Below are 15,282 nucleotides of genomic sequence, written 5' to 3' on the forward strand. Positions count from 1 at the left end.
GACTAATAAGAAAGGGGGAGTGACATTATCATGAGCCTCCTTGGAAACTTATCACAAAAGTGATAAGAATGAGAAAATCAAAAAATTTTATTTTTAGGAGAAGGACTAAAGGCAGGAGAAAGAAGGAATCAAGGGAGGACTGAGGAGGAACAAACTTGGGAAAATGGAAAAGGGGGGAAATAAAAAGGACTTGTTGCATTAAACAAGTTGCTTGTTAGCACACTTGTCTGGCCAAACCCTTTTTCTCATCACTGCAGTTTGTCCTATCTTCTTATTAAACACCATACCTTGCAATTTTCTATGATATTTTGGTGTTTGTGTGTGCTTGTGTGATTTGTTAGCAAATTTCAATCTGTGCTAGTCAGTAAGATGGAAACTCACACCTGGAAAGATTCAATTCCAGAGCTGGAAATCAGGTACATATTCATATTTGAGTGAGTACTGTCAGCTGGATTTTAAAGTCTACTGAATTAGACTTATTTTAACATTATATTCATAAAATTCAGCAATGTCTGAGAAACTAAGGCTTAATAGAAATGTTGTGCTGGAACAACCATGTGAAATATCTTTAAAGATACACTTTGCTAATTACATAAGATGTGAAATCACAGTATTTTGAACCGTGTGTTAATCAGCATTATATTACTCAAGTTTTGTCTCTGAAATACAGAGAAAATTCACCACTGGAAAAAATGTTGTTTTTTCATCACAAATTCAGCTTCTAAGCTTAATCTTCTAAGTCGTGGTCTGATTTAAAATTTCCAGTAAGGAAATTGGGAAGGAAATTGGGAAAGGAAATCACTAACCAATGCAAAAGTCATGAAAGCATCTTTTATTGATGGAAGGGATCTGTCCTTACTGGTGTGTGCATCTGTGCACAGAAGCTGACAGGAAGATGACAGACATTTACAAACTTGAGTAACAAATAGTAAGGCAGAGAGTTCTAAAGAAAGGAATACGGGGTTTTAAGTTTGTGTTAAAATGTCAGTCAAATATGGTCTCCATGATACATGCATGGGAACCTGGAAAATATGTGAGAGAAAAAAGAGTAGGATTAAATCCTACTAGACTTTACATGAGTGAATATTGTCAGAGCAAATCAATCACCACAAGAAAATGGTACAGTGAATAGACTCTCTTACCTTCTCCTAGAAATGGTGCTTCTGGACTTACTGATGCATATATACCGTAACCAGTCCCAGGGTTACCTAGACCCATGCATGTCAGCAAGTTTCAGCTCCTGACTGGCTACTCCCCTGCATTTGCTTTTTCCCTTTCTGTGGGTAGAACTTGCAAGCTGACATGGGAAGAGCATTCAGACTCCCTAAAGCCTAGAGGTAGGCAGGACACTGCTACATGTACTGTTCGCTCATATAGAAAAAAAAAAAAAAAGGTATCCAAATGTAAATCCTTCAGTGCCTGGACTATTCCAGTGACTTTATGGACCAAAATGTGGTGGGATATGTTCTTCTCCAGCACTTTGTCTGAACTCTGCTCTGGGATTCATTCCACTGTAACTCTTGCTTGCTCCATAACAGTTATGCTGGTCCTTCTTCTTGCGTTGGCTGTGGACACGTGGTCCAGAACCCAAGCTCAACATGTATCTGTGTTGCAAGTGGGTCAAAGTAACTGCTGTGCCTCTAGTTCACGGTGAAGGAGGAATGACTGAAATTAGCATGCTCTGAGCTGAGACAGACTTGTTGGGCAGTGTGTCCCGACCATTCACAACTCCTTTTTAACCTCCATGAATTGTGCAAGATCTATGTGAAGAAGTGTCTTGCCAAATTGTCTTCATCCCTTTAGTATCATTGGACAGGCTGATATATGCAAGGATCTCTAGTCAAAGATCTTTCTCAGTGCCCAAATTCCAGCCAAGCTGAACAAAGCTGCTTTGAAAAAGTCCAGAGTAAGGTCGTCCTTCGGTTTATGCACTCTGACATTGCATTATACTGAGTTCAAGTTCTTGGTGCTGTTTTGCACCAAAATTTCTTCTTTGCTTATCGCAAGCTTGCAGTTGTTTCTAAAGTAGTAACCACTGAAATAATGATACTGCTTTAGTCTGTGCTGCTTCTTGAGGACAAAGGACTCAAGGAAACAGTGATGAACGTAGCAGAAGCACCCTCTGGAGCCAAAACAACTTAGCCAATGTATCTTTTAATTGGTGGGTTTCTCAGAAGCAATAAGATTAAGTGGGTCACCTAGAGTACTTTGTGCTTGGTGCAAAGAAACTTATTTAAATAAGAGGAAGAGAGGATCTGTGCCTCAGTACAGAAAGAAGATGGGTTCCACAGAAGACCTTGAGTATCCTCAAATCTTATTCCAATACGCCAATGGAATTTTAGTCTCAAAGCTAGGAAATATAAATCAGTATTGGATAGATGTCTAAGACAGAAATATTCCAGTTATTCCCAAATAACTTTTTTTTTTCCAAATGCATTCTCATATAGAACAACTATTTCTTTCACCTCCCTAACCGCACTTCAATTTGATAATATCTGTGTATTATATCACAGATGGAGGAAACATGGTATGGGATAATGACTCTTTTCCAGACAGAATGTGATAACGACAGAGAAGCAGCGCATATTTCCTTAAGGTTTGCTGATGCTGTTTTGAGTGTGTGTGTGTGCGTGTGTGTTCACATAAAATTCTTCTATTCAAATTCAGTTTTCATATTCCTCATTTGCAATTTACGATGTTTCCAAAATTCGCATTTATCTAATGTTTCAGAGAAATAATCTCAACAATGTTCTTTCAAAAGGCTTAAGAAACCTCTGTGGCTATTACTAAATCATCATAGACAGGGGCAGTCAATTAGTGAATTAGTGTTCAGAAGAGTTTATGTGAATAGGGAACTAGGCTATCTATTATTCATAAATTTAACTGTGTACAGTAAAAGAAGGATATTTTCACTGTGAACACTGAAGTGGTGATGGTCAGAAGTCTGCAAGCTTGTTGCTGGAGTTGGTGCTTATACCCTTCTTTCCTTTGGAAAAACACTTCTGCTGATGTGAAGGAGACATTGCTTTTGACTGAAAGGAACTTCCCTGCCTTGGAGAGACTGCCCTAGACATGGACTTCAGTTTCAGAAAAGAGACCAGTCACGAATGTGGGGGTTGTCCAAGGAGGGCTCACAGGCTTTCCACTCCCATCACTGAAAATCACAAAACACAGTCCAGGACTCACTGTTAATAGTATCTGTTCTCTTCAACACAACAGCCTTAGAAATGCAATAGGCCCTGGCTCATTCTCCTGATGCACTTCCTCTCACTTATACTTTTTTTTACCTCCAGGTTTTGATTACTGCCAGTGAGTGGGGAGTGCTTTGGCTACTGCTGGAGTCAGGTGAGCCCACCTTCAGATGCTACTTCTTCACGCTTGGGTACCAGCCCCATCGGGATGGAAATATTTCTGGATGCCTGTGTGGTGGCATAAATGTGAATTTGAGCTGACCCCTGAGACTTCTAGTCCAAATAAGCAGGAAGGTTTCTGCATCTGTCAGCTGGTCAGGATTAGCCAAAGGTTTTATGACTGTGTCCCCTGCACTGGATTGTGTTCTTTTGTCCAGATTTAGGGCTTACAGCAGTTCTCCAAGGGCCTCAAGGAGAGAAGCATAAGCCTTTGCATCTATTTATGTATCTTCTCTGGCCAAGTCTAAGGGCATTGGTAGCCCTGGAGGGTCTGACTATGCTCTCCACATGAGTCTACTGCCCCAGAGTGAGCAGAGGCCTTTGGTCCTTTATGCTACCAGAACAGGTGATGTCACTGGAGCTACCCTGGAAGAAGTGGGAGCGATTTCCACAGCATGTTTGTGTTTGTTGGTCTGTCTGCAGAAGGGTCTCCCCTAGTGGGAGTAGTTAGGTGTAGGGAGAACAATGTTTTGGGAGGACTTGAGTGTCCAACTTCCCTACCTTTCCAATTAGAAGGAGAAGACCTTATCATTGCAGAGGCTTTTACAGGAGGAGGCTGTCTGGAGAGCAAAGAAAATGGAACAATGACTAAAGATATTTCTATTGTGAGGAGAAGATGTGAGCGTGGGAGTAGATTAATATGGGGCTGGAGTCTCTTACTTTCTCAGGCTGTGCATGATCCCTATTTCTGACACATATTGATTCCAGTTTCTCCCCTTCACTCCAGATTGATTTCTATAAAAAAAGAGACATTATTTTTCCAAACAGAGAGTTCCTTCCCTTTAACATATTTTAAGGTAGTAGATGAAGTGTCACAATAGTCACAACTATTATGAAGAGTAGCATATATCCTTCGCAGTGAGAATTAAGTGAAAGCATGGATCCAAAGTGTTTTCTCTCTCTCTCTCTCTCTTTTTTTTTTTCTTTTAAAGAAGGAAGAAACCAATATGAAAGGATCATCAAAAGACACTTTTCAAACTTTTCACAGATAATAATTAGCATGGTACTGGTAATTTTAGACTTGTTACTGGAAATAAAGATTTTGTTATGAAGTAGGATTCAATAATTGCATATGGGGATATAAGAATCTCACTCACCTGAAATATTTTGAAGCATCAGGAGTATCCTTTGTTGGGACATTCTGATATTTTGATTAGAAACAGATGAATTTTTGTGTAAACATTCTGAAAACCATATTACAGGATGTCTTTGGGACAGTCACTGAAGGAAAAATCCCCGGGAAGCCTAAAAAGTTCACAGTGTTGTGCACTTCACTATTCTTTATTCGCTTTTCAAATGCAGGAGTGCATTGCAGTACCTGTCTTGTACAGTTGTGATGGATGTGCTCCTTCCCCAGCTCCTGATTCTCACACGTGTCTCACACGTGTCTCTATTCAGGTGTTAACTACCACATTATCTGATTCTGGTAGTTACCTCCCCGATTTCTTCCCCCACTCAGACATTAACCATCATTAACAGTCCTGATGGCTGCATCCTGTTGGGGAGATAAGGCGAAGTGTGCGTACACAAGCCAGCGGTCATTTCTGAATTGAAAGAATGACTCAGTCAATTGTCCCATAAATATGGGAACAGCATGAGAGCCCCTTGAGCTCTCCTTGCAATGCAGCAGGCTGCACGCCAGGATCTCCCCTTGAGCAGGGACGCCTCTCAAGGATACTCCTTGGGGTTAAGAAGGGATCCTTCCCACTACAGATTCGTGATAAATGACTATAGCCTTTCTCTTTTTGAACTTGTAAACTTTACTTTGTAACTGTGCACAAATCTCTTACTCATAAGCCGTTGACCAGGTCTGGGACTAGGACTGGAACCAGCCGTACTGAGACTCCTCTCAGAAGGAGTTTGGAAAGCAAGGGGGTCCATTCTGAACCTCGTGACCCAATGGGAGGGTGTCCTTGGTAATTCTGTGTGTATCTAGAACCTCCATGCAGTAAATAATAAGTGACCTTGCCATAGAATCTCGTGAAACCACTGTCATTATCAATAAAACCTATTCCTATTTCCTTCCCATGAGTGAAGTGCATTGTGTCACTCATCGCCCGCGGCCACTCTTTCCGTGACAATAGTAAGTCTTAGGGTGGGTTTTGTATGCGAAGCAAATTTATTGTGTGTTAATAGAATCAGAGATTAGTGTTTGAACTAAAAGTCTTGATAAGAGCTGTAAAATAAGAATCATCAAGAACAATGAGAGCTTCCTTTTCCGCATGCTGTCTCGGCATGACTAGATTAGAAGAAGAACTGACTTGTCATAATTCTTGTCAGAATGAAAATAGGAGTATATGTGGTAGAGATGGTCATGCTGCATTTAATCTTTCCACTTGCAGGTATATTCATGACCTGAGAGGTGAATGTCAATAGATCTTCTTTTACAAGCTTTGCAAGGAAAAATAGCAAGATGTATCTTAAAATGTTGTCAGCAATAGAGAGCTTTTTATTTTTTGGGGTGAGGTAGAAAAATACAAAAGTAGTGAGAGCATTAGAAAACTTCACGTTTTTCTCTAGAGCATCTCATAAGTGTAAGTAATGGTTAATTTCCCTGATTATTTGGCAGGCTTCAGTTAACTTTTAAACTTGTGACACTGAAATGAATAAACTTGCTTAATTCAGGTTCCTATGTTTTAACATGTTGTTTAATATACTTACTCCTGCTTTACAAGAGCTTATATTTAAAGATTTGGTTCTAAAAGCTGATCTCTGTGTACTCACAAACATACTGTGTGATTGGGATGATCACAAATGCAAGCAGCTGCTGTCAAAATCCACAAGGTTTGCAAAACTGGTAGGTGTGAGCTCTTGGTGAGCCAGCAGACTCTTATCTGTCAGTTATGTGCAACAGATAGTCTTGAGGGACAATTTGGCCGGTAGGATTTCATTGTATATTTTTGCTTTGTTTTGTTTTGTTCTTTCGGTTTAATCTTTTGGTTTTAGTCATTTTCCTAAGTCAGTGATGTGCAGCTGAGTCAGACAGGGCCCAGTCCTAATTTTCATACCTGACTTTCAATATTAGTCTCCTCTGAGAATGCAGAAGCCTCCTCTTTCAAAATATTTAGATGCAAGGATTGGAGATTTTGGGCAGTGTTTAAGCACGCGGTTATATGGGTCATAGTATAAATCCCATTAAGCACCACAATAAGTCTTTAAGGATAGTAGTTTATTGTCTTCTACGACGTCAAAATTTCACTTAAACTAAAGGCTGTTTCTTACTGAAACCAAAAGCTAGGATCATGCCTAATAATTCAGCTGAAAATACCTTATCTTCTCACAAGTCAACATGCGTTACATCTCGTTATTGAACCAGGTGGTGGAGCGCGGCTGGTTGATTCACATCTGAATGAAGACAACAGTGGACCTAAACTTAGCCTCTATATTCTGTGCGTATGCTGGTGTAGTTGGAAAGAAAAGAATGAATACCTTCACACAGATTCAAGTCAAGAAAACTGGAAACTTCTATGATGCTATTTTAGGAGAATGAAATTCTGTCTTCTTCTGTCCTGTTAGGTGCATAAGTGGGGAAATGTGATAAATTTTTCATAGGCAATAGTCATCAGCTTAGCTTTAGCTAAGGCTTTGAACTCCTTGGTGAACTGACACCGTGATATAGCATTCTCTAATGGTAAAGGGTAAGTGTGTTTGGACTGTGATTCAGAGTATGGGAAAAACAAATCAACATCAGTTCCACAACAAATAACAGTAAAATAATTGTATTAAGGAAAGCTTGTACTAACTGGTTTGTTCACTTTTTCCACTTCTTTATCTTTGTTTTGTTTCTAATTCTTTCTCAGTTTAGCAAGGTATCTGACAAAGAAAAGCTGTATTTTGAATTAAATGAATAAAAAAAGAGAAAAGAAAAATCTTAATTTTTAATAGCATTCTATTAGCTTCCTGCAAAACAGAAACGATGACTGTACTGAGCTCTACTTTCATATTCCATGGGGAAGAATATACCATAAATACATTTGTGTAAGGTATATGAGAGGATTCACAAAAGGATTGGACACTTACAGGGCAGCCATGTGACTTGTTATTGGAGGAACAAATACACTTCACATCCAGAAGTCTGGGGACTCCATCCCGATAAATAACTGGTTGAAATGGATTTATTCCTCCAATGGGGAAATATTTTGTTTGCACACGTATCTTCTTGCTACCTTCCTCCTGCCATTTCTTAGAGAAGAATTTGATAAAGTACAACTTGCTATGGCAGGTGTACTTAGAAGACTTGGAGCAGTAACTGCTTGGAGGGCAGAGTAGGAAGGGAGGCCCTGCACATGTGGCTTGAACACTAGTTAGAGCTGCAGCAACTTTTGTAGTTGCTAACCTTAATTTTGATACTTTATACTTTGAATACTTTATATTTTGTTTGATACCACAAAGGAAATACTCATTTATTACAGTGTTGACTTAATTATTTTTTTGGAACGCAGTCTAAGTTCAACCTGGAGCTTAGTTGGTTGTTCTCTGTCAGTACCAAGCTCTAATTCTTTCTTATTTTCGTGTATCTTTGTGCCTACATGGGGAATGCAGGAAAGATTAAGGCTCAAGGATACAAATAGATCCAGTCTCTATTGAACTTCTGCCAAGTGCAAAGACATCACAGCTGAATGTCACTGTCCAGATATAGACTATGGGTTCCCCACACCCTCTCTCTCGAGTGTTGGTGACCTTTCAGCTCAGAGACTTTGAGTCGAATTGAATGTATCAACACATCCCCAGGGACACTTGTTCTTGCAGATATCACTTCACTCTAGTTGAATAAAGCATTTTCTTATACTGTAGTCAAAATTTTATTTGGTCTGTGTCTAACTGTGTATCCTCATATATATTTGCTAATAACAGATATTACACCAGAAGTGTCAAACTGATACATTTCCTGTTTGTGAAGGAGACTCCTTAGTCTGCTTTTCTATTCTATTCTATTCTATTCTATTCTATTCTATTCTATTCTATTCTATTCTATTCTATTCTTCTTCTTTTTTTTTTTTTTTTTTTTTCTGGTGGGAGTGGGGGACCTAGCTGAGAGCTTAGAAGTTCCGGGCATAATATAACGTATGCTTTTAAAAGAGAGCACAAAGGAAGGGACATATTGTTAAGGTAAGATACCAAAAATTTAAAAGTTAGATGCCTTTTTTACTTCAAAAATAATCTCGCCTGAATAATGGATGTTTAGCATCCTAAATACATTACTATTGCCAAAAGAGAGGGGGGGAAGGAAAAAGTTGAGTTGCTTTGAACCTTAATTAGAAAAGCCAAGATACACTTCTCTCCTTCCAGGAATGCTGGATATCTTACCATACATCTAATTTTCACTTCACATTTAAAGCATCATATTATTAATCTCCTGAGTACTTAACAAAACAACAACTATGTATTTTAGCTTCCCTTGAAATTCCCCTTTTCCTATATGTTTAAAATCTAAGAATGCTAAATAGGATACAGACATAATGTCATCAATTAATCAAAATTACAATGATGTTATTTTTGTGAAGCAAAAGGAAAGAAAAGAGCAGTTGATATTTGAGATATACTTAAATATACAAATAGTATATTTTAAATAATATTAGAAAACTTTAAAATGCAATTTTTTACAAAAAAAAAACCCACCTGATGTTCTGTTGCTATCATTTTTACGCATTTATGTCTGGGTTTACCTGGTTTTGGTTCCCTGTTAAATACACTCTTTTCTGGTATAGGTGCTTGTATCTCACTTGCCACTAGATGCTGCTGCTGTTGTGTTCTTAAGGTATTATCAGCCTCTCTTACTATGAAAAAAAAAAATCCTTAGGAGACACTATGCATTCATTTATGTCCACAGATAAAGTGTCATGTAATTTATACATTTTAGACATTGAGGATTAAGATAAAACTGTTAAGAGCATGTCTGTATTCAGTATTTAATAAATACAAACCCATTTTTATCAAACAGCTTTCAATCTGGAAGTACACATGGAAGGAGAAAGCCTTTTATTTTAATTTTTGGTGGATTTCATGACTTGAATCTCTCATTACTTGTCGTTAATATGAAGCAGAAAACAGAGCACTATTGACAAAATATGTTGCTAGTCCAGCAGATCTTGGCTATAAAATATTCTTACTGTATCATAAGCAACCTTCTCAGGGAAACACCTGCAGGATGGGTACAATCACAAGCTGCAGTCTCAGCTAGTACTGTGTCACTGTCACCATGTAGCCATGAGACTTGGCCTTTGCACTTGCATAGAGTTGTTCCTTGGATATGAGCTCATTAGATTCCGCTGCCCTAGCGTTAATTCATATAATGTGAAAGTGACCCAAGTAAAGCAGCTGGAATATTTATAAGTTTTTCTTCAACTTTCTCTACCCATATATGCCTGAAAACAGCAGAACGTGCACAACATTTTGTACACGCTTTGGTGCTGATATTCTGCACACAACCACATTTTGTGTTTTAGACTTTGTTTCCCACAGTGACTGAATTTGTGTTCCTGTGGTCAACAGGTGCAGGTAAACAGATAACACCCAGAACCTTTTGGCTGAAAATCTTTTGAAGGAAAGGAAATCATTAGGATGTGGGGAGTGAGTAGGAACTGTGTATTTCCAAAAGTCCTGACTTAAAGAGGTACCTAATTTAAAAGAAAATTCCGCTTGAACCCCAGGTCATGATGTTGTATTGCTAGATTAAAGAAACTTTTGAGATTAATGCATTGTTTTTGAGAAGAAAAAGTCTTCCTTATTCTCTCGTATTGCTTCTCCACAAGGTGAGCCTGTAAGAGGTGAATGAAGTTCTGGGAAATGATGGTTTTATTCTGATGTATGATGCCCGTGTTAAAACCCAGGTTTCTACAGTCATGTGAGTGTCTGATGATCCCTTTCTTCATTTCAAAATTCATTTTAATTCTTGTATTTTTTTCAGGAAAAAAATCCTGAAAGCACAGTCTAAGTGTAATAACAAAACAATGCTAGATGAAAGATAGAAAAATCTTATATTCTTCTAAAGCTAGTGTTTTGACAAATCTTGTTCATGTCTTTCAAAGTGTGAGTTGTGAAATAAGAGAAGATATTTATTTCCAAGAGAAGCTTTTTTTTTTTTTTTTTTTTTTTTTTTGCAAATGCACTTTTAAGCTAGTCTCATTGTCTTAAAGACTGGGCTAAGGTATTCTAATTCTTCCTGCATGCATGACAGGGACCTTCTGAAGGACTGAGGAAGGACTCATGAAAGAAGACAGGTCTTCTGAAACTGATGGGCAGGAAGCAGGTATTTCCTGCTGGAAAGGGGAGGGACATCAGTATCAGATGAAAGACAAACGAATATCACAAACCAGCTGAAATATGGTGCAGTTTGCTTCCTCTTTTCCCCCATGGAAGTAATATAACCTGTGTACACAGAGGTGGCACAGTGAAAATGAGATAGGGAGAGGCATAGTGGAAGAATGTGTTCACAAGAAGCCAGTCTATTTTCAGGGGCTGGGTTAGAGTTGGTGTTCAGGTAAAGAGGAAAAAAGCCTATGAAGATGTGGTGGAAAGAGGAAGCCAAAACAAAGATTCCCTCTGCAGAGAGAACTTGCTTGTGAAAGTTTTTGATCTAGAAATCTCTTCCAGCTGATGTGCAGGCTGCAAGGTAGATTTCCCCTTCAAACTATGTTGACTGTATCTTATGCTTCTCATTTCCCTCCACTGAGGGAGATGGTGGGTCGTCTTCCCTATTTTTGCCTAAGCTGACTTGCAGACTTATCCCTTAAGCTCAAAGATTTCTTACAATGTAAACAGACATTTTAAATGCAGCAGCTCTCTCTTGAACGGCTTATATTGTTTATGGACCTTTTGACAGAGGTTTCAAATCATCTTTATTATATCCTGTATCATAGTGAATTAATTTTTTTTAAAAAAAATACTGTCTATTCAGGGACAGAAACTGTTATTTACAGTGTTGTCAATCTGTAGTCCTCAAAGAATATGAAGACCTGCAAATCATTAGATTTATTTTAGAAGTATTGGGAGCATTTTTAACTTGTTTTCCCCTTTATGAGTCTCTGGACATGTTGTTCATGTTTATGAGCTTCCCTGCACAGCCAAACAGTCTGGTAGCATCTCTGTCTTTCTCTCTTAATGAGAGCCAAGATTTCACTTTCTCTGATTCTCTTCTTTACTGTGAAAAATGCATTCTAAGGGATAGATATAAGAAAGAAGCAGTGGTATATTCAGGATCATCAGAGGTGGTATTAATCTCATATGAACCTTATCTGAATGGGTCCCCTAGGTTCTTTTTTCACCAGGGCAGAAAAAATAGGCAGAATGAGCCTAATGGGCGGGTAGCCCATTCTGCCCAAGTAGGATCTCATGATATAGATATCCACATGGTGTTGTAGTCATCGGGGCAGTGGGTTTCAGCTAGTTCCCGCAATAACTGCAGTGCCAGCGCAGTGTTGCCTACCTATGGGTTAAGTGGCATGAAGGTGACTTTGCCAGGAGCTGCAGTCTGTGAGTAATTTGTTCTGAACGCTCGCTTGCTCTCTAGACAAAGCAAGGTGTTACATCCTGCAGCAACCCAGCACTAGCACAAAATAAAGAAGTGAGGTTGACCAAACAGCCAGCAGCAATGTGTGGGGCTGACTCAGTTCGTTGTTGATTCTCCACCCTCCTGCCCTTAAAAAGCAGTTCAGAGAAATGATTTTGCTTATTCAACTGCACCAGCAATATTAGTTTCATGCTAAAGAGTAGCCTGAAGGAAGTGGTGGTATCTGTGAATTAATTACCCTTTTAAGTGAATAAATTAAGTGGCTAAACATGACTTCTATGCTTTTTTTCCACCAAGGAAATGTTAATTTACCCTTGAACGAGGAGTGTAGCAGTAGTAGTCCATGTTATATGTTGGAAAAAGACATCTTTCATACATGTGTGCCTGTAAGCTCTCCTGAATGCTTCCTCCCAGCAAACAGTGGGCACACAGCACCAAGTGCACCTCATTATCTTCTGCACTTGTGTTTTCTGTCCTCCTATACCCCTTCCAGCTCTGCCACTGCCTATTTTCATCCTTGCTGAGTAAAGACCATTGTAATTGTCAGATCCTCAGGGCACACAGCTGTCACTGCATGTGCTTGTAATGCACCCTGCCTGCCCATGGAGTGCTATGACTCAAGAGAAAGTGCTTGGTCACAGCCAAAGGACTGTGTGAGTAGGGCATGAGCAGATTTTTGCTGGAAAATTTTTAAAGGAGGGATCTCAGAGTCTCTCTGTTTCTTTGGAAGCTGAAGTCATTCTTCTTTTTAAGAATCAGCACCTTTATTTGGAAGTTATGTTATCAGCTCTGTTGCATAACAATTTTAAAGGCCGCTCAGAAAGAGGTCTTTAATTTTTATGCCCAGCAAGTTCAGGGTGGAGGATCTGAAAGAGCCTGTATCCCAGTTCTTCTTGCCAGGTCAGCTTCAGAGCCAGCCCTGACTGCTTTGACAAAGAAGAGTTAGGTCTTATCACAGATAGCTGGGCTCATCACAGCCTCTTCCCAATTTTCTTGCTAAATGACAAGCGCTACGAAGAAGACTTCCTCCTCACATGAAGTGCACTGATGTCTTCACCAGAACTGTGTTGCTTTTGATCTTAGTGCTTTTGCTTGCAGGGCCATTGCTTTGACAGGGACAGCTACTCTTGGCCAGGTTCCTGCTGTCTGCAGCGACAAATTTCGATGCAAACCTTCCTTTGCATTGAAAGGAAGGGTCTGCATTGTCTTTATTTTTTCTAGCAAGTGCTTTGGCGTGTGCAGGCAAATTAAAATTTTGTTTGCTCTATGGTTTCCATGCTCCTACATGGACTTCAGGTGACAGCTTGTCTTGTTAGATGTATTTCAAATTTGTGGTTTTAAAGAATGTGTTCTAGCGCTAGGTATGGTGTCATCCTCCCAGCATCCTTTAACCATTGTATAAGCTATTTGCCATCAGCATAACTAATTTTAGCTGAATTTTGGTTGAGAAATGGGATCTGTGAATCTGTTAAGCAGGCTGGATAATACAGTCTTTGGATTTCTCACAAAAAGCGTATTTATTACTTGGCAGTTAACTCCGGACTTTGTTTTTCCACTTGGTGAATTTTTGGCTGCATTGTTCTTTCAGTTGTGAGATTGAAGAGTGGGGACAGCCTTTGCAGAGAAATGGTGGCTCAGGTGTGCAAAGGCCCTCTGCAAGAGAGAAAGACAGTCTTGAGAGACTGTTTTGCATCATTGAGCAAACTGGTATTGCTGAACATGTAGAGGAAAAGAAAACACATGATTTTTCTTTGCTGATCTCCTCATCCTGTTCAGGACTGTGAGCCAAGCAAAATTTATGGCATCTGAGGAACAACTAATGCCATTTATTCTGCGTTATTTTGGTTTTCTTGGTGGTCTGTCTGAACAGACTGTTTCCTCCAGTTTCTCAGTTCTTGTTCTGAAATTTGATTTGTGTTGATTTTCCATGCACTGCAGACTGTAGCTTCAGAATAGGAGTATCTGTATCTTCCCTGTATTTTTTGTTCTTTTTCTCAGCCTGGTTTGTTTAGTGGCAAATCTTTCAACAATACTTCAACTTAACTTATGATCCCATAACTATTGAGATATTATGTATGAAGATATTTTATTTCCTTAAAGCAAAATGGAAATGTTACGCTTCTGTATAAATGTTGTAACTTCTTAATGAAAAAAAATCCATCCTACTTACTTTAACAATAACAGCATTTCCCCTGCTTTGTTTATTGTATATAGTCTTAGAGACTAACACAACATTCTATAGAACTGGAGGCAACTCATATCCACATTAAATCTTTGCTTTAAGTTTTCTTTGCAAATCCAGAATGAAATACTGCAACGTCTCACTTGGTTCAGAATCTGAAAGATGCTTTTGTGACCACAGTGAAGAGGAAACATCAAGCAGAAGAAATCGCCAAGGAGAATATCTGGCTTGCCAAGGTTTCTTTTCCAAGTCCAAGTGCACTATGAGGAGAATATAATAAACTGGCCAGAAAAAAATAACATTGCTGTGCATTAAAAGACAATTTGCAAGGAAAATCTCATTTATGAAAGGGAAAGATTTTTGTAACCATTTAGAAATGAATCTATCTTCATGAAAAAGCAGCTGTTTAAACTGGCATAAGTATTTATATTTGACCTTGATCTTTCAGCCTCTGTAAGAAAACATTAGCAGCTTTCTTTAGAAAAAAACAGCAGTTAATCAAGTTGCCATTGGGTGTAGCTATTGTGTTACTCTCTCCCTACGTGATCACATAAGAAATACAGAACTGCTTATTTTTGCTATATAGACAATATAGAAAAATACTTTTCTGTAAGAATTTCAGATTCGTCAGTATTTTCTAAGGATGACAAAAGTCATATTAATTATTAACATCCCCTACAAGCTGGAAAGAAAGGGTTTGTTATATATCCATTATTCTAACTGGCACATATTTTAAACATTAAACTGTTTTAAAAAATGCAGACAGTATGTTCTGTGTTTTAGCTTGAAGTTGGCATACTTGAGGAGATGTGCCTTTCCCTACTTTGAATAAATTTGGTTTTGAAATAACAATGATCTGGAGGAGTGGAGAAAAACCCACTTAAATCTAATGAAACCTCGAGAGTATGCAGAGACGTTTCATAAACAGATTCTGTGTGCCTAGCAGAACTTGTTGTTCTACTCCCACGTGATTAGTCGTTCTCATGGGAATAATGGGAACTAAATAAACGGTTCTCCCTCTCTCTCCCTCCTTGCCCAGCATATAAGACACAGAAATATAGGCACAGAGAAAAAGGACCAGGTCAGAACAACACAATAGATATTGAATTTTCTCAGGCTGACTGAGGAGAAAGACACTTGGAGACAGGTGCCTATTACAAATTCAAAAGGCTGCATTTATG

Source organism: Tinamus guttatus, unplaced genomic scaffold (genome assembly GCF_059628265.1).
Source record: "Tinamus guttatus ecotype Peru unplaced genomic scaffold, ASM5962826v1 Tinamus_guttatus_pri_ptg000134l, whole genome shotgun sequence".
Taxonomy (NCBI): Eukaryota; Metazoa; Chordata; class Aves; order Tinamiformes; family Tinamidae; genus Tinamus; species Tinamus guttatus.